The following is a 24296-nucleotide window of genomic DNA, read 5'->3' as shown; positions in this document are numbered from 1 at the left end:
GTTTTATTTAGGTCATTTTTTTTTTTTTTGCCACAGTGTCTTGGATTTCCATGCCTGAAATACTCTCATGGGCTTTATAGCCAGACCCAAACGCCTTAAGGGCTGATTCTGAGACCAGAGTGCTGTTTAGGACATCTGCCATTCTGAGTCTGCTGTGTATCTCGCTTCCCATGTTGGATCACTCTCCCCTTTATTTATTCTATCGGTTAGTATTAGCAGGTACTAGACTTGTTTATGTGCTCCCTTTGACTCTTAGTCCTTTCATTATGATCAATTATGAACTGAAACTGATCACCTTGACTATTAAGATGGCATTGGTAAATGCCACTTTGATAGGATTGAATTGGAATCTCTTGGCACGTTTCTAGCTCTACCATTAGAGGTAAGTCCGAGTGAGAAAGCACATTTTCTTTACCTATTCATCAGCTGAGGGACATTTAGGTTTGTTCTATATGTTGGCTATTGTGAATAACCCCACAATAAACATGGAGGGCAGATATCCCTTCAATATACTGATTTTGTTTTCCAAGTAGTGAGATTGCTGAATCATTTGGTAATTTTGTTTCTAGCTTTTTGAATAATGTATACACTATTTTTCACAATGGCTGTACTGACATTCCCACCAAAAATATGCAAGTATTCTTTTCTCTCTACATCATTCCCAACACTTCTCTTTTTTATTTTCATTTCATTTGAAAGAAAAAGAGATAGAAGATAGAGAGAAAGACACTTAGAAATCTTGCTTCTGCTGCTTCACTCCACAAATGCATTCAAAAAACAAGGCTGGACCAGGACAAAGCCAGGAACCAGGAACTCAACCCTTGTGTCACACATGGGTGGTTTGCACTCAAGTACTTGAGCCATCATCTGCTGCCCTCCAGCGGGCACATTCTTGGGAAGCTGCATTGGAAATGGAACTATGACTTGAACTACACATTCTGATATGGAATGCAGGTTTTCCAGGTGGCATCCCAGCCAACTCACCAGATACAGACCTCTCACATAATTGTCAAAATTTTGTATCCTTTGTCTTTTTGAGAGTAGTCATTGAAGTCATTGTGGTTTTAATTCACATTTCCTTTATGATTAGTAGTTTTCAGGTACTTGGTATCCAATTGTATGTATTCTTTTGAGAAATGCCTATGTAAATCTTTTGCTTAATTTTTTTAGTCAGTTGTTTGCTTTCCTGGTATTCAGCTGAGTTCCTTACTTATTTTGTGTATTTCTCTTTTAGCAGATGTATAGTTTGCAAATAATTTCTCTCATTATGTAGATTGTCTCTTCATTCTGTTGATTGTTCCTTTTGCAGTGGAGAAGTTCTTTAGTTTGATATGCTCCAATTTGTCTATTTTGGGTTTTGTTTTGCTTTTAAGGCCACTCCTCAAAAAAGATTTGATCAGACCAATATTTTGTTGTAGTAATTTCATAGTTGAAGGTCTTTAGTTTATATCTTATATCTATTTTGAGATGATTCTTGAATACTATATGAAATAAGAGCCTAACTTCATTCTCTTGCATGTCAATATCCAGTTTTTCCAACAGTATTTATTGAAGAGACTATCATTTCCCTGTTGTGTGTTTCTGACATTTAAAAAAGAATTTCTTTTTATATTTATGTACTTATTTACTTATTTATTTGAAAATGGAGTGACACAAAGAAAAAGACAGAGAGTCACAGAGACAGAAATACTGACGTACAGAGATCTCTTCCATATGCTGCTTCAATCTCCAAACACATGCAACACCTTTTGTTGAAACCAGAAGCTGGGAACTCATTCCAGGTCTCCTCCATAGGTGGCAAGAACCAAATTACTTCAGCCATCTTCTGCTACTTCCCAGGATGTTCATCAGCAGAAAACTGGAATCAGGAGTGGAGCTAGGACTAACAGTGGGGCACTCTTGAAAGCTGACATTCCAAGAAGTATCTTAACTGCTACATCAAAGGTCAGTCCCCTGTTGTTGGCATATTTAATGAAAATCAGTGGGATGGAAATGTGTAGAATTATTTCAAACTTTTCTGTTCTCTTCCACTGGTTATGTATCTGCTTGTGTGCCAAGTGCCATACTGCTTTGTTTAATGTCATTTGTCGTATATTTTGAATCAGGCAATGCGATGAATCCATCAATCTCCATTTGTTTTTCTCAAAACTGCTTTGACTCTTCAGGGTATTTTGTGGTTTTACATGAATTTCAGGATTGGCTTATTTTTTCTGTAAAGAATAGTGTTGAGATTTTGATAGAATTTGCATGAACTGTAAACTATTTTGGGTAACATAGGCAATTAAAAATATCAATTTTTCAAATTCATGAACATGAGATTTTTTCATATATTTGTACTAGTTCTATTTTCTTCAATGTTCTGTATTTTTAGTGTGCAGATATTTTACCTTTTTGGCCAAATATTCTAATGTTGGGTTTCTTTAGCAGCTATTGCAAATAGGATTGCTTTCTTCATTCCTTTTTCAGATAGCTCACCGTTAGTATATATAAATGCACGGACTTTTGTATGTTTATTTACTACTCTACAATTTTACTTTATTCATTTATTAGTTCCAGCAGTTTTTGGTAAGAGGTTTTAGAATTGTCTACATATAAGATCGTGCTGTCTGCAAACAGCAACAATTTAAATTCTTCTTTTGCATCAATGCCATTTATTTACTTCTTTTGCCTAATTGGTCTGGCTAGGACTTCTAACACAATCTTGAAAAGATATATGCTGAGAGCTAGCATTCTTGCTCCTTATCTTAGAGAAAAATATTTCCATTTTTTCCCAATGAGTATAATGCTACCTGTGGATAATCATGTATGACTTTTATTGGGATCTGTTCCTATTTACAATCTGATGAAGGATTTTTTTTAATTTATCTTCAATTTTGGATTGACATGCAATACTTGCACATTTTAAAGTGATATACTGCAACATTTCAACACAAATGGATATCATCAATTGACAGCACCAAACAGAATTTCCAATTCTTCATCTTTCTTTCTTTGGGATTGGAGTCTACCAGATTCTTTGTCTCACTTCGTTATACTAAATATGGTACATCAACATAAGCCATCATCACACCGACCACAATATAATACACCAGAACTGTTATGTTCTCCCTATTGTGTATCTATTTTCTTTTTAAAAATATTTATTTATTTATTTGAAAGGCAGGGTTACAGAGAGGCAGCAGCAGAAAGAGAGAGAAGTTTTCCATCCATTGGTTCACTCCCCAAATGGCTGAAATGGCCAGAGCTGGACCAATCCAAAGCCAAGAGCCAGGAGCTTTTTCCAGGTCTCCCATGAAAGTGCAGGGGCCCAAGCTTGGTCCATCTCCTACGGCCTTCCCAGGTCATAGCAGAGAGTTGCATCAGAAGTGAAGAAGCCAGGGGTTTTCTGCGTCTGCCATGGACAGTAAAGCTGCTGAGGTTTCTGAGCCAGAGGAGTGCCTGTGAAGGAAAGGGAATATTTTCCTGAGGTTTCTATCTTGCCTTGATTGTCTTGAAAAGTATTACAAATCAGAATGTCAGCACAGTCAGTGGAAAAAGATTCCATACGTATAATCCCAAATCCAGATGAAGAGGAAAAGTTCTGAGAGTGAAGTTGGAGAAAGAGCCCGATGGTAAAGAGGGATAGAGCATCCCCTGGAATCATCTCCCTGACCCTAAGGTTTTCCAACAGCGATTCAGGCAGTTTGGATACCAGGACTCACCAGGACCATGTGAAGCTGTGAGCCAGCTCTGAGAACTTTGCCATCTGTGGCTCAGGCCAGAGACCCACACAAAAGAACAAATATTGGAGTAGGTAGTGCTTCAGCAGTTTGTTGCTTTCCTACTGAAGAGCTACAAACATGGGTTTGGGAGGATCATCCAGAGAATGGGGAGGAGGCAGTGACCGTGCTGGAGGACTTGGAGAGTAAACTTGATGACCCTGGACAGCTGGTTTCTCTTCATCAGTGAAAGCAGGAAGTGCTTGTAGAAGAGATAGAGTCTCAAGAAGAGGCTCAAGGGTTACCAAGTTCTGAGCTTGATGCTGTGGTGAACCAACTCAAGTGGCCATCCTGGTAGCTCCATCCCCTGAGGCACTGTGATGATGATGCTAGGACTGAAAGTGGAGCACCAGCTCCAAAGCAGGAGATCCCTTCAGCAGCAGAATCTCATGAAGTTCCTGGCACTCTGAATATAGGTGTTCCTCGGGTTTTTAAATGGAGAAACTTGTTTCCGCAAAGGCAGGTTTGAAAGAAAGAGAAATCCCTCTCGGAAGAAACAGCACATGTGTGATGAATGTGGAAAATATTTCAGCCAGGGCTCAGCCCTCATTCTTCATCAAAGAATCCACAGTGCAGAGAAACCTAATGGATATGTTGAGTGTGGGAAAGCCTTCAGCAGAAGTTCCATTCTTGTGCAACACCAGAGAGTCCATACTAGAGAAAATCCTTACAGATGTCTTAAGTGTGGGAAAGCCTTTAGCCAAATTCTGGACTTCTTAATCATCAGAGAATCCATACTGGGGAGAAATCTTATGAATGTGCTCAGTGTGGGAAATCATACAGTCAAAGCTCAAAGCTTTTTAGACATCAGAGAAGACACAATGCAGAAAAACTTCCGAATGTTGTGAAAGTTTGAGAAAGTGAAAAAAAAAAAGAATCAGCACTCAGGTCTTTTACTTCAGAAATGAAGACAAAATTTAAAACATGAAATATTACATAATAGTTTTTCCCCTATTGACTGTCAGAAAATCCACTTGGAAATGTAAAAAAAAATACAAACTCACCATTATTATTTTATCTTGAACGAAATGGGAATGAAATGCCTCCTAGAAACTGAAATTTCATATTAATTCAGGTATTAATGCCTAAATTTTCCATGTGATGTTTATATTTTCTATTTTCCAAATAATGAACTGCCTGACTCTTTGTCCTTTCCTTAAAAGTTTCCTTTTTTAGTCAGATTGTTTATCTTGATCATTGAAAGTTTCTTTGTAAGAATACATTCCCTTCTACATTAAAAGGTAACATAGGCCAGCACCGTGGCTCACTTGGCTAATCCTCCACCTGCGGCGCCAGCACACCAGGCTCTAGTCCCGGTTAGGGCGTTGGATTCTGTCCCTGTTGCTCTTTTTCCAGTCCAGCTCTCTGCTGTGGCCTGGGAAGGCAGTGGAGAATGGCCCCAGTGCTTGGGCCCTGCACCTGCTTGGGAGACCAGGAGGAAGCACCTGGCTCCTGGCTTCAGATCGGCGCAGCACGCCAGCCGTAGCAGCCATTTGGAGGGTGAACCAATGGAAGGAGGACCTTTCTCTCTGTCTCTCTCTCACTGTCTAATTATGCCTGTCAAAAAAAGGCAACATAGAGGAATTTATGAAATCTGAAATCCATCTTAAACTTTTAAGATATCTTTTAAGAATTTGCCCTTCTGTTTTCTTATACCTGATTTGAATATGCATTTAAGAAAATAGAAGATAAAAGATGATTAAAAACTTCAAAGTAAAATGAGCCTTAAGATCTTAGGTAAGAAGTGATGTTGATAAAACATCAAAAGTGAATGGGACATCTAGATTGGTGGAGATAATGCAAATATTTTGATCAGTTTATCTAAATGCCATCATTCACCTATAGGAAACTCCAACTACTCATCCTGTCTGTAATTTGGAAGCATCTAATTAATTAAGATAGGTTTTCTTCTAGATATTACTGAAAGGTAGACAGTCTAAATGATAAACAATTGTAAAACTATAAAGGTGGAAAATACAATACTTGGGAAGAATTTGTAATAAATACAGTGTTAAAGGGTAAATGTGAACATAAAGGTAACAGTCTGTCTGGAATATTTTGCCTTCATCTTTGTTAGGGATAAAGTTCCCTGACAAGTGGGCAACCAACAATCAGGTTTGCTATTTTTATTTCTTTGGTATAAAAGAGTTGCACACCAGGCTAAAAAAGCAGTCCTGAATTTATTACACATTTTCTACAGTTGAGGCATTGTGCTAGGTACTATAATCCTACTTAGGTAGGTAGGTGTTTCTTCCACTGTAAATTGTTACGGGGTTTGGTACAAAGTTGTTGGGTGTGAGTTAGCCTCTTCCCCACATTCTGTTGGCTTCCTCATTACTTTCCTGATTGCTTCTTTTGCTGCACAGAAGCCTCTCAATTTGGTGTAATTCCACTTGTTAATCTTGATTTTTTATTGCCTGTGCTTCTAGGCTCTTTTCTAGGAACTCTGTGCCTAGGCCGATATCTTGGAGGGTTTCCCCAATGCTCTCTAGTAATTTGATGGTATTGGGTTGTAGATTTAGATCTTTAATCAGTTTTGAATGGATTTTGTGTAAGGTGTAAGCTAGTGCTCTTGTTTCATATTTCTGCATGTGGAAATCCAGTTTTCCCAGCACCATTTGCTGAAGAGACTGTCCTTGCTCTGGGAAATGATTTTAGCTCCTTGGTTGAATATGAGTTGGTTGTAGATGGATGTGTTTGCATTAGTTCTAGAGATTCTTGAGTGGTTGATTTCCAGCTTCATTTCATTGTAGTCTGACTATATGATTTCAATTTGTTAAATTGCCTAGACAGATTTATGGCCTAGCATGTGGTCAGTCCTAGAAAAATTCCATCCACTGGTGAGAAGAATGTATATTCTGCACTGTAGGATGAATATTTCTGTAGATATCCATTAGGTCCATTTGGTCTATTGTGTCAATTAACTGTGTGTTTTTTTTTTTTTTGGCTGTTTTACTGTCTGATTGGTCTGCCCTTTGCTGAAAGTGTAGTGTTGAAGTCCCTATTACTACTGTAGTAGAGTCTATGTCTCCCTTAGATCCATTAAATTCTCTTTTATATACCCAGGTGCCCTATAATTGGGTACATATATGTGTTTTGTAGTCACATCTTTTTGTTGAATTCATCCTTTAATCATTACAGAGGGCCCTTTTTGACTCTTTTAACAGTTTTTGTGTCAAAGTCTATTTTGTCTCATATTAAGATGGTTATACCTTCTTTTTTTTTTTTTTTGGTTTCCATTATCATGAGATATCTTTTTCCAGTCTTTCACTTTCAGTCCGCAGATATCTTTATTGTTGAGATATATTTCTTGTAGGCAATAAGGAGATGGATCTTGATTTTTTAATGCATTCAGCCCGTCTGTATCTTTTAACTGAAGAGTTGACATTTACATTCAAGGTTAGTGTTTATAGTAGCAATTTGACCCTGCCATTTTTCCATGAATATTCCTATTGTTTACATTGAATTTCCCTTGTACTTTTGCTGGGTGATTATCTGCTTTCTCATTCTTTCATAGTGATGACTATGTTTCTGTGTGCAGCATTAATTAAACATCTTTTTTTAGGCTGGATAAGTGGTGACAAATTCAATCTGTTTGTTATGGAAGGTCTTTATTTCACTGTCATTCATGAATGAGATCTTTGCAGGGTATAGTGTTCTAGGTTGATAGTTTATTTTCTCTTAACACTTGGACTATATCTCACCATTCTCTGCTAGCCTGTAGTGTTTCAGATTAGAAGTTAGCTGTGAGTCTAATTGGAGATCCTCTGAAAGTAATCTATTGTTTCTCTCATGCACATTGTAGAATCTTTTTTATGTTTTACTGTGGAAAGATTGACTGCAATGCGTTATCGTGAAGAACTTTTCTGGTCATGCTATTAGACGTTCTCTATGTGCTTCCGGTACTTGAATGCTGCTTTCTTCCAAACTGAGGAAATTTCTGTAATTATTTCAATAAACAGGCCTTCTAGCCCATTCTCTCTTTCCATACCTTCAGGAACTCCCAAGATCTACATGTTAAATCATTTGATAGTATCATATAAATCTCCAATACTGTTTTTAAATTGTCTAATTTCTTCTTCTTGTAATAATTGTTTGCTCTTATACATATCTGTGTGAGCCTCATTCAGTTTGTTGTCTGAGGTTCAGAATAATCTGGTCTTTGCCTTTCTACTCTTTTTGTTGTTGTTGCTGCTGTTGTTGCTAAAGATTAATTTATTTATTTGAAATAGAGTTACAGAGACAGGAAGAGACACAGAGAGAAATCTTCCATCCACAGGTTCACTCCCCAGATAGCCATGAAGGCCCTAGCTGGGCCAATCCAAAGCCAGGAGCCAAGAGATTCTTCCTGGTATCCCACATGGGTGCATGGGCCCATGTACTTGGGCCATTTCCCACTGCTTTTTCAGCCCATTAACAGGGAGCTGTATCATAAATGGAGCAGCCTGGATTTGAATCGGCAAAAGCATAACAGAGTGAATGCAACATGGTTTAGTACTTTTCAGTAGGGCAAGTATGGCTCATGATGACATAAAATATCCATAAAGAATTAGAAGAGAGGATCTTGTAGACTCCAAACACAAAAAGAAAATATAATAAATTGGAAAGATTGATTTATTGATACAGTGAGTTGAAATTATGTATTTATAGTGAAAAAGCATTGTACCCCTTAAGATGTGCAAGTATTATATGCTAATCTAAAGTATAACAAGGAAAAAATTTTAATCTCTACTCTTTTTTAACTTTTTTCATATCAACTGTTGTACTTAGCACAATGTTTTCAAATTATATATGCCTGTTTCCCTCTTTATATGATGGCGTGTTTATGGTGGGAAATTGAAGCTTGACGTTATACTCGTTTGTATTTTCTTATTTCGAGCACATACCATACTACTTCATACTAATTTAATGATCAATGATAATTTCAAAGAAAATAACAAATGAGTAAAGTTGAAGAGGTCTGAGGTTATTGTAGAGGCAGGATTTTCCTCCTGATATTGATTATGCTAGCATGATGATGAGTGTGAAAACTGCATTCGCAACATAGAAGCCTGAGAGACAGCAAAATTGATGCTGAGAAGAAAACACTAACACAGTTGCCCAATCATTACGAGCATGCTTGGAAAATGAATAGAAGCATAAAACAAAAACAAAAAAAGAAAATAATTTTACCATAAGAAAAATGTTTGGTGGTAGGGAAAAAATAATAGTCCAGAAAAAATAAGTAATTTATAGAATACAGACTTGGCCCTCTTCTAAAACTCCAAAATGTGAAAGTAGAGCAGCTTGGAATTAAATAATGATAAAGGAAAGATCTATGGGAAAAAAAATTGAATGTCAGTCAAAGGAATGATAAAATCATCATGAGAAAGTATTGGTATTAGAGAAATTGTTCACAATATTGTTTGGGTTCCAAGGAGTTTTATTAGTGAGAAAATGATTTAAAGAGATGCACCCCAAAATAGAAGATGAATGATAGTATGGGATATGAAAAATAGTATTATCTATGGTAAAGAAAAAAAACAACACATTATGTTGCCTGATTTGCTTTCCTTATAAAATTCCCCAACTGAAACCATTTCTCCACCATTAGATATGCACATGTTGCTCCTAGAGAAGGAAAAAAAATGATGATTCTCAAAAACACTAAACATTCAGGTTGCATTTTATGCAATATAGTGATTTACACATGGAGAAGGTTTGTGGGATATGAAATATTTAAGAATTTTTTATTTTTTTCTTTCAAATAGTTAATTTATTGGGTACAAGGAGATTTCAACAGCAAAAAAAACCTCTTGTGGAAACATCTCATTTAATTAACAGCTTGACACATTTACTGTGGATAAAATTTCTTTTTTTAACTTTTATTTAATAAATATAAATTTCCAAAGTACAGCTCATGGATTACAATGGCTTTTTCCCCTACAACTTCCCTCCAACCCACAACCCTCCCCTTTCCCACTCCCTCTCCCATTCATTCACATCAAGATTCATTTTCAATTCTCTTTATATACAGAAGATCGATTTAGTATAAATTAAGTAAAGATTTAAACAATTTGCACCCACACCAAAACACAAAGTATAAAATACTGCTTGAGTACTAGTTATAGCATTAACTCAAATTGTACAAAACATTAAAGACAGAGATCCTACATGAGTAATAAGTGCACCGTGACTCCTGTTGTTGACTTAACAAATTGACACTCTTGTTTATGTTGTCAGTAATCACCCTATGCTCTTGTCATGAGTTGCCAAGCCTATGGAAGCCTTTTGAGTTCATCGACTGATTATATTTAGACAAGCTCATAGTCCAAGTGGAAGTTCTCTCCTCCCTTCAGAGAAAGGTACCTCATTCTTTGATGGCCCGTTCTTTCCACTGGGATCTCACTCGCAGAGATCTTTCATTTAGGTCTTTTTTTTGCCAGAGTGTCTTGGCTTTCCATGCCTAAAATACTCTCATGGACTCTTCAGCCAGATCCGAATTACTTAAGGGCTGATTCTGAGGCCAGACTGCTGTTTAGGATATCTGCCATTCTATGAGTTTGCTGTATATCCCGCTTCCCATGTTGGATTGTTCTCTCCTTCTTAATACTATCAGTTAGTATTAGCAGGTACTAGAATTGTTTATGTGATCCCTTTGACTCTCAATCCTATCATTATGACCAACTGTGAACAGAAATTGATCACTTGGACTAGTGAGATGGCAATGGTACATGCCTCCTTGATGGGATTGAATTGGAATCCCCTGGCGCATTTCCAACTCTACCATTTGGGGCAAGTTCAATTGAGCATGTCCCAAATTGTATATCTCTTCCCTCTCTTATTCCCACTCTTATATTTAACAGGGATCACTTTTCAGTTAAATTTAAACACCTAAGAATAATTGTGTGTTAATTACAGAGTTCAACCAATAGTATTAAGTGGGACAAAAAATACTAAAAGGGATAAAGTATTAAGTTTTTCATCAACAGTCAGGACAAGGGCTGATCAAGACACTGTTTCTCATAGTGTCCATTTCACATCAACAGTTTCCTTTTTGGTGCACGGTCAGTTGTCAACAATCAGGGGGAACGTATGATATTTATCCCTTTGGGACTGACATTTCACTCAGCATGATGTGTTCCAGATTCTTCCATTTTGCTGTAAATCACCAGATTTCATTGTTTTTTACTGCTGTATAGTATTCTATAGAGTACATGTCCCATAATTTCTTTATCCAATATACTGTTGATGGGCATTTAGGTTGATTCCATGTCTAAGCTATAGTGAATTGAGCTGCAATAAACATTGAGATGCAGACAGCTATTTTGTTTGACAATTAAATTTCTTTTGGATAAATTCCAAGGAGTGGGATGGCTGGGTTGTATTCAGGCCGGGTTATATTCAGGCTTCTGAGGAATCTCCAACTGATTTCCATAGTGGCCTCACCAGTTTGCATTCCCACCAACAGTGGGTTAGTGTCCCTTTTTCCCCACATCCTCACCAGAAACTGTTGTTGGTAGATTTCTGAATGTGAGCCATTCTAACCGGGGTGAGGTGAAACATCATTGTGGTTTTGATTTGCATTTCCCTGATTGCTAGTGATCCTGAACATTTTTTCATGTGCCTGTTGGCCATTTAGTTTTCCTCTTTTGAAAAATGTCCACTGAGGTCCTTGGCCCATCTCTTAAGTGGGTTGTTTGTTTTGATGTTGTGGAGGTTCTTGATCTCTTTGTAGATTTTGGTTATCAATCCTTTATCTGTTGCATAGTTTGAAAATATTTTTTCCATTCTGTTGGTTGCCTCTTCACGTTCTTGACTGTTTCTTTTGCCGTAAAAAGACTTCTCAATTGGATGCAATACCAGTTGTTAATTTTGGCTTTGACTGCCTGTGCTTCTGGGGTCTTTTCCAAGAAGTCTTTGCCTGTGCCTATATCTTGCGGAGTTTCTCCAAAGATCTCTAATAATTTGATGGTGACGGGTCATTGATTTAGGTCTTCAATTATTATTGAGTGGATTTTTCTGTAAGGTGTAAGGGAGGGGGTCTTGCTTCATGCTTCTGCACGTGGAAATCCAGTTTTCCCAGCACCATTTGTTGAATAGACTGTCCTTGCTCCAGGAATTGGTTTTAGATCCTTGATCAAATATAAGTTGGATGTAGATGTTTGGATTGATTTCTGCTGTTTCTATTCTGTTCCATTGGTCTATCCATCTGTTTCTGTACCAGTACCATACTGTTTGTATTACAACTGCACTGTAGGATGTCCAGGCTGGTGCCGCGGCTCACTAGGCTAATCCTCCGCCTTGCGGTGCTGGCACACCGGGTTCTAGTCCCGGTTGGGGTGCCGGATTCTGTCCCGGTTGCCCCTCTTCCAGGCCAGCTCTCTGTTGTAGCCAGGGAGTGCAGTGGAGGATGGCCCAAGTGCTTGGGCCCTGCACCCCATGGGAGACCAGGAGAAGCACCTGGCTCCTGCCATCGGATCAGCGCGGTGTGCCAGCTGCAGCGCGCTGGCCGTGGCGGCCATTGGAGGGTGAACCAACGGCAAAGGAAGACCTTTCTCTCTGTCTCACTGTCCACTCTGCCTGTCAAAAAAAAAAAAACTGCACTGTAGGATGTCTTGAAATCTGGTATTGTGATGCCTCCTGCTTTGTGTTTGTTGTACAAGATTGCTTGATATTCGAGGTCTCCTGTGTCTCCATATGAATTTCAGCATCATTATTTCCAGATCTGAGAAGAATGTCTTTGGTATTTTGATTGGTATCACACTGCATGTATAAATTGCTTCTGGGAGAATGTACATTTGATGATGTTGATTCTCCCAATCCATGAGCATGGAAGATTTTTTTTCCATTTTTTGGTATCCTCTTCTATTTCTTTCTTTAAGATTTTTTAATTCTCATCATAGAGATCTTTAATGCCCTTGGTTAAGTTTATTCCAAGGTATTTGTTTTTGTGGCTATTGTGAATGGGATTGATCTTAGCAGTTCTTTTTCAGCCTTGACATTTCCAGTGTATACAAAGACTGTTGATTTTTGTACATTGATTTTACATCCCGCTACTTTTCCAAACTCTTCTATGAGTTCCAATAGTCTCTTAGTAGAGTTCTTTGGATCCCCTAAATGAAGACAAGCCAAATTCCAGTTGCTGTATGCTACCATGTTGTTTACATAACACAATACTTATGTAAATCATTTTGTAAAATGTCTGTACAAAAAAAGCTTCAAAAATTCATTGAAATACATATTGTGATAAAGCTGCCCATGAATTTCAAAAGCAATAGCAACAAAATAAATGTGTCTTTCAATTCTACTTTTCTATGAACTTTTTGAAGTGCCTTCATATTCGATGTTTCTCATTGACTGAAAGAGAACAGAATCACTTCTCTCTGCTAGATAATTCTGGCATGATTATAAAGGAAATTTTCACACGTGAAATATTGTTAAATGGTCACAAACATATAGAAATGTCAAGATCAAATCTAAGAGGAGTCATAAGGACTTGTATTGCTATGGTAATATAATGATCTCACTATGCATACATATGCACACATACGTGTAAGTTTATAATACACATCTAGTATTTCTTTTTTATCTTATTTACGGATTTATTTATTTATTTTAACTGCAGAGTTACAGAGAGTCAGAGGCAGAGAATGGGAGAGAAAGGTCTTCCATCCACTGGTTCACTCCCCAGAAGGCTGCAATGGCCAGAGTTGTGCCAATCTGAAGCCAGGAGCCAGGAGCTTCTTCTGGGTCTCCCATATGGGTGCAGAGGCCCAAACACTTGGACCATCTTCTGCTTTCTCAGGCCATAGTAGAGAGCTGGGTCAGAAGTTGAGCTGCCGGGACTCAAACCAGAGCCCATATAGGATGCTGGCACTGCAGACCAGGGCTTTAACCTGCTGTGCCACAATGCTGGCCCCCACATCTAGTGTTTCAAAGCCAGAGCAAAAGAACTTATGAGCTATAGGGTATACACAACAGTAAATTGTATTTGTATGTGAAAAATCCATTCCACAATTCATGAACAGCAGGGAATTGTAGAAAATCCTGCTGTTCTCCACATTCCCCCAGGATCATAGGCAGGTCTTCATATTTATAGCCTTAATTTATACACCACCTTTAGTGACCATCATGAAAGCAAATGCTATTATTCAGTTTGTAGTTTAGTTAAATAAGATTTAATATGGTAGACTATAACAGCAATTATCCAATATATCAGAATAACTGATTGAGTAAAATTATTGAATAAGTGATTGAATGATTTCATTTATAAAAACACATTCATGAATGAAAATGAGAATCAGAATCTATTGGAATCTTGTTCATTCTCTCTCTTGTATGTATATATGTATATATTGATACACACATATGTGTGTGTATGGGGTGTTTATTATTATAAATGTGTGTGATGTATTAATGAGGTTCTAGTTCCCATGCATTTTGTAGTTAGTGGTCTTTAGAGGAAAGTAAGAATGCTGAGGTTTCCTGAGGTGTCTTCCTGTGTTAGTGGTAATGACTTTTCTCCTTTATGGTTGAGTGGAGCTGTATGTGCAGTCACTTCTTTTTCCCTGAAGAGTCCTTAAACTTTGAAGAAAGTTTATGTCAATGATGTATATTCATGGCTTGCCCCAAGAGATCTTTTCCAGAAGAAGTTGTTAAAGGCATGAGGCAAAATTGAGATAGAGGCACCTAACAAACTGGCACCTCTGGAGATTACCTTGAATATGTTAGTGCATAGCCTGGTGGATTAATCACCTTGCTCTTCAGAGTTTCCACGCACCTGAGCAATTATGTACTTAATAACTTTGTGAAAATATTTGTATCATTTAATAGCACAATTATCTGTAAGCTCTTTAATGAGCTCCCGAATGACCTACTGGTAGAACAAAAATTTTCTGGACAAGAGCCAGTTTCCAAGAGACCATTTTTAATTGCATGAAAACTTTAAAATGATGGCTTTAATCAGCTATTGCTTGCTCTGTGTAAAACATGTCATTGTTTCCTGGCACTGATCTCGGGGAAAAAAACACATTCAGTACAGATTAAGCACTGTAGTCTCAGAAAAAAATACTGGGGGGGGGGGTTGGCAGGGAGTCTCTAAAGTCTTTCTACTTACCTACTCCCTACTTTGGGAGAGAAAATTTAAACTCCAGAAGTTCAAATTCTTCTTTGTGTTTAAATGGCGTGAATAATAAAAGGACATACTTCCAATAGACTTACTCAACTCCACATTCTTTATAAATGTTACAGGCAGACAATAAATTCTGATAATTTTCAATATTGTTAGAGTCCTCTTAAGAATATGGCTTTTCAGTGAAAGATGGCCCAAGTCATTGAGCTCCTGCATTCAAGTGGGACACCTGGGAGAAGTTCCTGGCTCCTGGCTTCAGATCACCTAATTGGGAAGTGAACCAGTGGCTGGAAGTTCTCTCTCTCTCTCTCTCTCACTCCTCCTCTCACTCTCCCTCTCCTTCTCTCTATGTAACTCTGACTTTCAAGTAAATAAATAAATCTTTAAAAAAGAATATACCTTTTAGAATCAGACTGAATAAGTTTGAAGTATGTCACCTAAGGGGAACTAGTTAAAAATGCTGTGCCTCAATTATTTAGCTGTAAAAAGGATATTAGTACCTCTTTTATGTGGTTGTTCTGAATGCCAAGAACATGTTAATATCTTAACCATGTTAAACAGTATCACACATAATAATCAAGAAATATTTGCACTCATTCAGTCATAGCAGTGTATTGCTTCCTTTAGTTCTTTCAAAAATTACTCTTGCATTTATAGTCTTCACTGAAAATAAAATTGAACCATGAAGACACAGAGAACCTGAACAGATCAATAATGGTAATCAAAACTTTGGTAATCAAAGTTGCCAAACAAAGAAAAGCCCAGGACCAGATAACTTCACTGTTGAATGCCACCATTTAGGAAAGAACTAAAACCAATTACAAAATGTTGAAAGGAAGGAAATCCTTCCAAACTCACTCTACAAGGCTAGCTGTGGGGAGCAACTGAGACTAGACTAAATTACTGGAACTAGGACTAATTCTATGCATCTGCTCTCCCACAATATGGCGCTGGGGAGGAGCAAACAACTACGCAGCTGCCTCAATCAGTTTGACTGATAAGCTGCAGGAGCTGATCCTGCTCCTGATTGGAGGAGAGCAGCGTGCTCGGCGTGTGGGCAGCAGAGTTGGGATTGGTGGAAGAGGACTATAAAGGAGGAGAGAAACAACATGCACCAGGAACATCTGAAGGAACACCTGAGGACCATCTGAGCAGCCCCCGAGGGAGCCGACCAGCCGTGTGCTGCTCCTCCGCGGAAGTGGGGATAGCGGCGGGGGTGCCGCCCCTCCACAGAGGTGGAGGGGCCGGCAGCTAACCCGGGACAGCGTTGTTCCTCCGCGAGTGAGGGACCGGCAGCTAACCCGGGAAAAGCCAAGCAGAAAGAACAGCGCAGGGTCCAGTGTTGTTCCTCCGCGAATGGGGGAGCAACAGCTAGCATTACCTTGACTCCAAAATCACATAAAGATACAACAAAAGAAGGAAATTATCAATGCCTGATGAGCATAGTTACAAAAACTTCCAAGAAAAACATTAATAAAGTGAATCCAACAACACTTCAAAAAGATTATTCAGGGGTGGACATTTGGCTTAATGGTTAAAACACTGTGTTGTCCACACCCTATATTTGAGTGACTGGGTTTGATTCCCAGCCATGCTCCCAATTCCAGCTTCCTACTAATATACATGCTTAAAGGCAGTAGTGAAGGCTCAAGTAGTTGGGTCTATACCACCCAAGTTGGAGAGTCAGATTTAATTTCTGATTTTTTTCCTGAGCCTGTGGGTATTTGGGGAGTGAGCCAGTGGAAGGGAGTTCTCTATATGTCTGTTTGTTCTGTCTCTGCCCTTCAAGTAAATCTAATAAATAAAAAATTCAAAATAAAGCCATGAATAGTTCATAAAAATTATTTGTCATTATCAAAAGGTATTTATCTCAGGAATAGATAAATAAATACATACATAAATCAATAAACATAATAAACATGTCACATAAAAAGAATAAAAGATAAAAATCACATGACCATTATAATAAATACAAAGAACATATTTGGTAACATCCAGCATCCATTCATGATAGAAATATTGAGTGAAGTAAGTATAAAAGAAACATACCTCAACATAATAAAGGCCATATATGAATGGGGAAAACTAAAACAATTTGATCTAATATCTGGCACTAAGGATGTCAACTCTCAATGGAAGTTTTAGCCACAGTAATTAGGCAAAAAAAGAAATAAAATGTATACAAATAGGAAATGAGGAAGTCAGGTTAACCCTATTTTCAGAAGCCATGGTTCTATACAGAGAAAGACCTAAAAACTCCATACAGAGACTATCAGATCAGCAGGTGTTGTGGAATAATGAGTTAAATCACACCACTTGAGATTCTTGTGTCCCATATCTGAATGCCTGGGAAAGGCACTTCTGCTCCAGCTTTCTGCTAACACCCAAACTGATAGCTCAGGTATTTATATGTTATGTGAGAGATTTGGATGGAGATTCTAGTGCCTGACTTCTTTGATTACAACTGCTCTGTAGCATGTCTTGAAATCTGGTAATGTGCTATCTCCCACTTTGTTTTTGTTGTTTCAGATTAGTTTAGCCATTCCAGGTCTCTTATGTCTCCATATGAATTTTAGCATTGTTTTTACTAGATCTGAGAAGAATACCTTAGATATTGCGTTTGGAAACACACTGAATCTGTAAATTGCTTTGGGTAATATGGACATTTTAAAGTGAGATACTCAGCAGACTCATAGAATGGCAGATGTCCTAAATAGCACTCTGGCCTCAGAATCAGCCCTAAAGGCATTCGGAGCTGGCTGAAAAGCCCATGAGAGTATTTCAGGCATGGAAAGCCAAGGCACTCTGGCAAAAAGATCTCTGTGAGTGAGATCCCAGTGGAAAGAACAGGTTTCAAAGAGGGAGGTGCCTTTCTCTGAAGGGAGGAGAGAACCTCCACTTTGACTATGACCTTGTCTAAACAAGATAAGAGTCGGAGAACTCAAGGGGCTTCCATAGCCTTGGAAACTCATGACTGGTGCATAGGGAGATTATTGATGCCATAAACAGGAGTGTCAATTTGTAAAGTCAACAACAGGAGTCACTGTGCACTTACTCCTCATGTAGGATCTCTGTCCTTAATGTGCTGTACACTGAGGCTTAATGCTATAACGAGTACTCAAACAGTATATTTCACTTTGTGTTTCTATGGGGGTGCAAACGATTGAAATCTTTACTTAATGTACACTAAACTGATCTTCTGTTAAAAAAAAAAAAGAAAGAAAGAAATTATCAATTCCCAACTTGACTCTCACTGGGATTAAACATGACAATAGGTCTGATCTGATGTCATCATGATTTAAAAAAAAATCATCTATTATTTTTCACTTTATGTTTCTGTGTGGGAACAAACTGTTGAAATCCTTACTTAAGGTATACTAAGATGATCTTCTGTATATTAAGATAATCGAAAATGAATCTTGATGTGAATGGAAGGGGAGAGGGAGTAGGAAAGGGGAGGGTTGTGGGTGGGAGGGACGGTATGGGGGGGAAAGCCATTGTAACCCATGAGTCGTACTTTGGAAATTTATATTCATTAAATAAAAGATAAAAAAAAGTATTAATTCTTCCATTTTCTTTTTTTTTAACTTTTATTTAATGAATATAAATATCTTTTTTATAACTTTTAATTAATGAATATAAATTTCCAAAGTACAGCTTATGGATTACAATGGCTTCCCCCCCATAACGTCCCTCCAACCCACAACCCTCCCCTTATCCACTCCCTCTCCCCTTCCATTCATATCAAGATTCATTTTCGATTCTCTTTATATACAGAAGATCAGTTTAACATACATTAAGTAAAGATTTCAACAGTTTGCTCCCACACAGAAACATAAAGTGAAAAATACTGTTTGAGTACTAGTTACAGCATTAAATCTCAATGTACAGCACACTAAGGACAAAGATCCTACATGAGGAGTAAGTGCACAGTGACTCCTGTTGTTGACTTAACAAATTGACACTCTTGTCTATGGCCTCAGCAATCACCCTAAGCTCTTGTCATGAGCTGCCAAGGCTATGGAAGCCCCCTGAGTTCACCGACTCTGATCATATTTAGACAAGGCCATGGTCAAAGTGGAAGTTCTCTCCTCCCTTCAGAGAAAGGTACCTCCTTCTTTGATGACCCACTCTCAACTGGGATCTCACTCATGGAGATGTTTCATTTAGGTTTTTTTTTCCCCCAGAGTGTCTTGGCTTTCCATGCCTGAAATACTCTCATGGGCATTTCAGCCGGATCCGCATGCCTTAAGGGCTGATTATGAGGCCAGACTGCTGTTTAGGATATCTGCCATTCTATGGGTCTGCTGTGTATCTCACTTCCCGTGTTGGATCATTCTCTCCCTTTTTGAGTAGAACAGTATTCAACCAAAAGTATTAAGTAGAACAAACAAAAAAAATACTAAGAGGGATAACATATTAAGCTGCTCATCAACAGTCAGGGTGAGGGCTGATGAAGTCACCGTTTCTGATAGTGTTCATTTCACTTTAACAGGTTTCCTTTTTGGTGCTCAGTTAGTTGTCACCTATCAAGGAGAACAAGTGGTATTTGTCCCTTTGGGATTGGCTTATTTCACTCAACATAATGCTTTCAAATTCCTAACAGGGATCACTTTTCAGTTAAAATTTAAACACCTAAGAATAATTGTGTGCTAATTACAGAGTTCAACCAATGGTACTAGAACAAAAAAAAATACTGAAATGGATAAAGTATTACATTGTACATCAACCGTCAGGACAAGAGCTGATCAAGTCACTGTTTCTCATAGTGTCCATTTTACTTCAACAAGTTTCCCCTTTGTGCTCAGTTAGTTGTCGCTGATCGGGGAGAACATATGATATTTGTCCCTTTGGGACTGGCTTAATTCACTCAGCATGATGATTTCCAGACTCCTCCATCTTGTTGCAAATGACTGGGTTTCGTTGTTTTTGACTGCTGAATAGTATTCTATAGAGTACATGTCCCATCATTTCTTTATCCAGTCTACTGTTGATGGGCATTTGGGTTGGTTTCAGGTCTTAGCTATTGTGAATTGTGCTGAATAAACATTAAGATGCAGAAAGCTTGTTTGTTTGCCAATTTAATTTTCTTTGGGTAAATTCCAAGGAGTGGGATGGCTGGGTTGAATGGTAGGGTTATATTCAGGTTTCTGAGGAATCTCCAGACTGACTTCCATAGTGGCTTAACCAGTTTGCATTCCCACCAACAGTGGGTTAGTGTCCCTTTTCCCCCACATCCTCTACAACATCTATTATTGTTAGATTTCTGAATGTGAGCCATTATAACTAGGGTGAGGTGGAACCTCATTGTGGTTTTGATTTGCATTTCCCTGATTGCTAGTGATCTTGAACATTTTTTCATGTGTCTGTTGGCCATTTGGATTTCCTCTTTTGAAAAATGTTTACTAAGGTCCTTGGCCCATCTCTTAAGTGGGTTGTTTGTTTTGATGTTGTGGAGTTTCTTGATTTCTTTGTAGATTCTGGTTATCAACCCATTATCTGCTGCATAGTTTGCAAATATATTTTCCCATTCTGTTCGTTGCCTCTTCACTTTCCCGACTGTTGCTAATGCAGTACAGAGCTTCTCAATTTGATGCAATCCCAAATGTTAATTTTGGCTTTGACTGCCTGTGCTTCTGGGGTGTTTTCCAGGAAGTCTTTCCTGGTACCTATATCTTGCAGGGTTTTTCCAATGCTCTCTAATAATTTGATGGTGTCAGGTCGTAGATTTAAGTCTTTAATCCATGTTGAGTGGATTTTTGTGTAGGGTGAAAGGTCTTGCTTCATGATTCTGCATGTGGAAATCCAATTTTCCCAGCACCATTTATTGAATAGAATGTCCTTGCTCCAGGGATTGGTTTTGGATCCTTGATCAAATATGAGTTGGCTGTAGATGTTTCAATTGATTTCCAGTGTTTCAATTCTGTTCCATTGGTCTATCCATCTGTTTCTGTTCCAGTACCATGCTGTTTTGATTACAACTTCCCTGTAGTATGTCCTGAAATCTGGTATTGTGATGCCTCCAGCTTTGTTTTTGTTGTACAAGATTGCTTTAGCTATTCGAGGTCTCCTGTGTCTCCATATAATTTCAGCATCATTTTTTTCCAGATCTGAGAAGAAGGTCTTCGGTATCTTGATTGGTATTGCATTGAATGTATAAATTGCTTTTGGGAGAATGGACATTTTGATGATATTGATTCTTCCAATCCATGAGCATGGAAGATTTTTCCATTTCTTGGTATCCTCTTCTATTTCTTTCTTTAAGGTTTTGTAATTTTCATCGTAGAGATCTTTAACGTCCTTGGTTAAGTTTATTCCAAGGTATTTGATTGTTTTTGTAGCTATTGTGAATGGGATTGATCTTAGAAGTTCTTCCTCAGCCATGGCATTGTCTGTGTATACAAAGGCTGTTGATTTTTGTGCATTGATTTTATACCCTGCTACTTTGCCAAAATCTTCTATGAGTTCCAGTAGTCTCTTAGTAGAGTTCTTTGGGTCCCCTAAATAAAAAATCATATCATCTGCAAAGAGGGATAGTTTGAGTTCTTCCTTCCCAATTTGTATCCCTTTAATTTCTTTTTCTTGCCTAATAGCTCTGGCTAGAACTTCCAGAACTATATTGAATGGCAGTGGTGAGAGTGGGCATCCCTTTCTGGTACCAGATCTCAGTGGAAATGCTTCCAACATTTCCCCATTAAATAGGATGTTGGCTGTGGGTTTCTCATAGATTGCTTTGATTGTATTGAGGAATGTTCCTTCCAAACCCATCATGAAAGGGTGTTGTATTTTATCAAATGCTTTTTCGGCGTCTATTGAGATAATCATATGGTTTTCCTTCTGCAGTCTGTTAATGTGGTGTATCACATTGATTGATTTGCGCACATTAAACCATCCCTGCATACCAGGGATAAATCCCACTTGGTCTGGGTGGATGATCTTTCTGATGTGTTGTTGCATTCTATTGGCCAGAATTTTATTGAGGATTTTTGCATCCATGTTCATCAGGGATATTGGTCTGTAATTCTCTTTCAATGCTGCATCTTTTTCTGGCTTAGGATTTAAGGTGATGCTGGCTTCATAGAAAGAATTTGGGAGGACTCCCTCTTTTTCGATTGTGCTGAATAGTTTGAGAAGAATTGGAGTCAGTTCTTCTTTAAATGTCTGGTAGAATTCAGCAGTGAATCCATCTGGTCCTGGGCTTTTCTTTGTTGGGAGGGCCTCTATTACTGTTTCAATTTCTGTCTCAGTTATGGGTCTGTTTAGGTGTTCTATGTCTTCCTGGTTCAATTTAGGTAGGTTGCATGTGTCCAGGAATCTATCCATTTCTGATAGGTTTCCCTGTTTGCTGGCATACAAGTCCTTGTAGTAATTTCTGATGATTCTTTTTAATTCTGTGGTGTCTGTTGTTACGTTTCCTTTTTCATCTCTCATTTTGTTGATTTGGGTCTTTTCTCTTCTTTTTTTAGTTAGTTGAGCCAATGGGGTGTCAATTTTGTTTATTTTTTCAAAAAACCGGCTCCTCATTGCCTGATTTTTTGTAATGTTTTTTGGATTCAATCCTGTTGATTTCTTCTCTGATTTTAATTATTTCTCTTCTCCTACTAGATTTGGGTCTGGTTTGCTGTAGATTTTCTAGATCCTTAAGGTGAATTGAAAGCTCATCTATTTTGTGCCTTTCCAATTTCTTGATGTAGGCACCTATTGATATAAACCTATTGATATAAACTTCCCTCTTAACACTGCTTTTGCTGCGTCCCATAAGTTTTGGTATGTTGTGCTGTTATCCTCATTTACTTCCAGAAAAATTTTGATTTCTCTTTTAATTTCTTCTATGACACAGTGTTCATTCAGGAGAATGTTGTTCAATCTCCATGTGTTTGCGTATGCTCTAGGGATTCCTGAGTTGCTAATTTCCACCTTCATTCCTTTATGGTCTGAGAAGCTGCATGGTATGATTCTAATTCTTTTGAATTTGCTGAGACTTGCTTTATGGCCTAGTATGTGGTCAATCCTAGAGAAGGTTCCATGTACTGCTGAGAAGAATGTAAAATCTTTAGCTGTAGGATTGAAAGTTCTGTAGATATCTGTTAGATGCATTTGGGCTATAGTGTCGTTTAAATCTACTGTCTACTGTTGATCTTCTGTCCTGTTGATCTGTCTATTTCTGAGAGTGGAGTACTGAAGTCCCCCAGTACTACTGTATTGGGGTCTAAGCCTCCCTTTAAGTCCCTTAACAAATCTTTTAGATAAACCGGTGCCCTGTAGTTAGGTGCATATACATTGATAATTGTTATATCTTCCTGTTGAATTGATCCCTTGATCATTATATAGTGTCCCTCTTTGTCTCTCTTAACAGTTTTTGTGGTAAAGTTATGTTGTCCGATATTAAGATGGCTATGCTCGCTCTTTTTTCATTTCTGTTGTCATGGTATATCTTTTTCCAGCCTTTCACTTTCAGTTTGTATGGATCTTTATTGGAAAGATGTGTTTCTTGTAAGCAGCAAATAGATGGGTTTTGTTCCTTAACCCAATCAGCCAATCGGTGTCTTTTAACTGGACAGTTCAGGCCATTCACGATCAATGTGACTAATGATAATGGTAACTTTGCCCTGCCATTTGCCAAAGATAAGTTCTAATATATGCTTTGAATTCCCTGTGATCTTTTGCTGTGAGCTTTCCTTCCTTTACCTTCTTTCATATTGATGACCATGTTTCTGTGTTTCTGTGTGTAACACATCTTTAAGCATCTTTTTCAGAGCTGGATGAGTGGCAACAAATTCTTTCAATTTCTGTTTGCTGTGAAAGGTCTTTATTTCACCTTCATTCACAAATGATAGCTTTGCAGGATATAATATTCTTGGCTGGCAGTTTTTCTCTCTTAGTACCTGGGCTATATCTCGCCATTCCCTCCTAGCTTGTAGGGTTTCTGATGAGAAGTCAGCTGTGAGTCTGATTGGAGATCCTCTGAGAGTAATCTGACGTTTCTCTCTTGCACATTTTAGGATCTTTTCTTTATGTTTCACTGTGGAGAGTTTAATTACAACGTGTCGTGGTGAGGATCTCTTTTGGTCGTTTTTATTAGGGGTTCTGTGAGCTTCCTGTACTAGGATTTCTCTGTCCTTCTCCAAACCTGGGAAATTTTCTGCTAATATCTCACTAAAAAGGCCTTCTAATCCTTTCTCCCTCTCCATGCCTTCAGGAACTCCTAGAACCCGAATGTTGGGTTTTTTAATAGTATCCTGCAGATTCCTGACAATATGTTTTAGATTTCTAATTTCCTCTTCTTTTCTTTGGTCTGACTGTATCCTTTCCTGTTCTCTGTCTTCTAAGTTTGGTATTCTCTCTTCTGCTTCACCCATTCTGTTTGTAAGGCTCTCTATTGTGTTTTTCATTTGATCTATTGAATTCTTCATTTCATTATGATT

The 24296-nt window shown here is 38.1% G+C and overlaps 1 pseudogene; it reads left to right on the top strand.

The window, feature by feature from the left end:
* The first annotated feature begins 3512 nt into the window (after positions 1–3512).
* LOC100345426 (zinc finger protein 24 pseudogene) lies at positions 3513–4614 on the top strand (annotated as a pseudogene).
* Positions 4615–24296: the final 19682 nt, after the last annotated feature.

This window comes from Oryctolagus cuniculus, chromosome 5, assembly GCF_051225735.1.
Source record: "Oryctolagus cuniculus isolate XC-2025 breed Fujian yellow rabbit chromosome 5, ASM5122573v1, whole genome shotgun sequence".
NCBI lineage: Eukaryota > Metazoa > Chordata > Mammalia > Lagomorpha > Leporidae > Oryctolagus > Oryctolagus cuniculus.
Note: the sequence above shows the minus strand (reverse complement) of the source record. Positions and strands in the feature narration are given on the sequence as shown.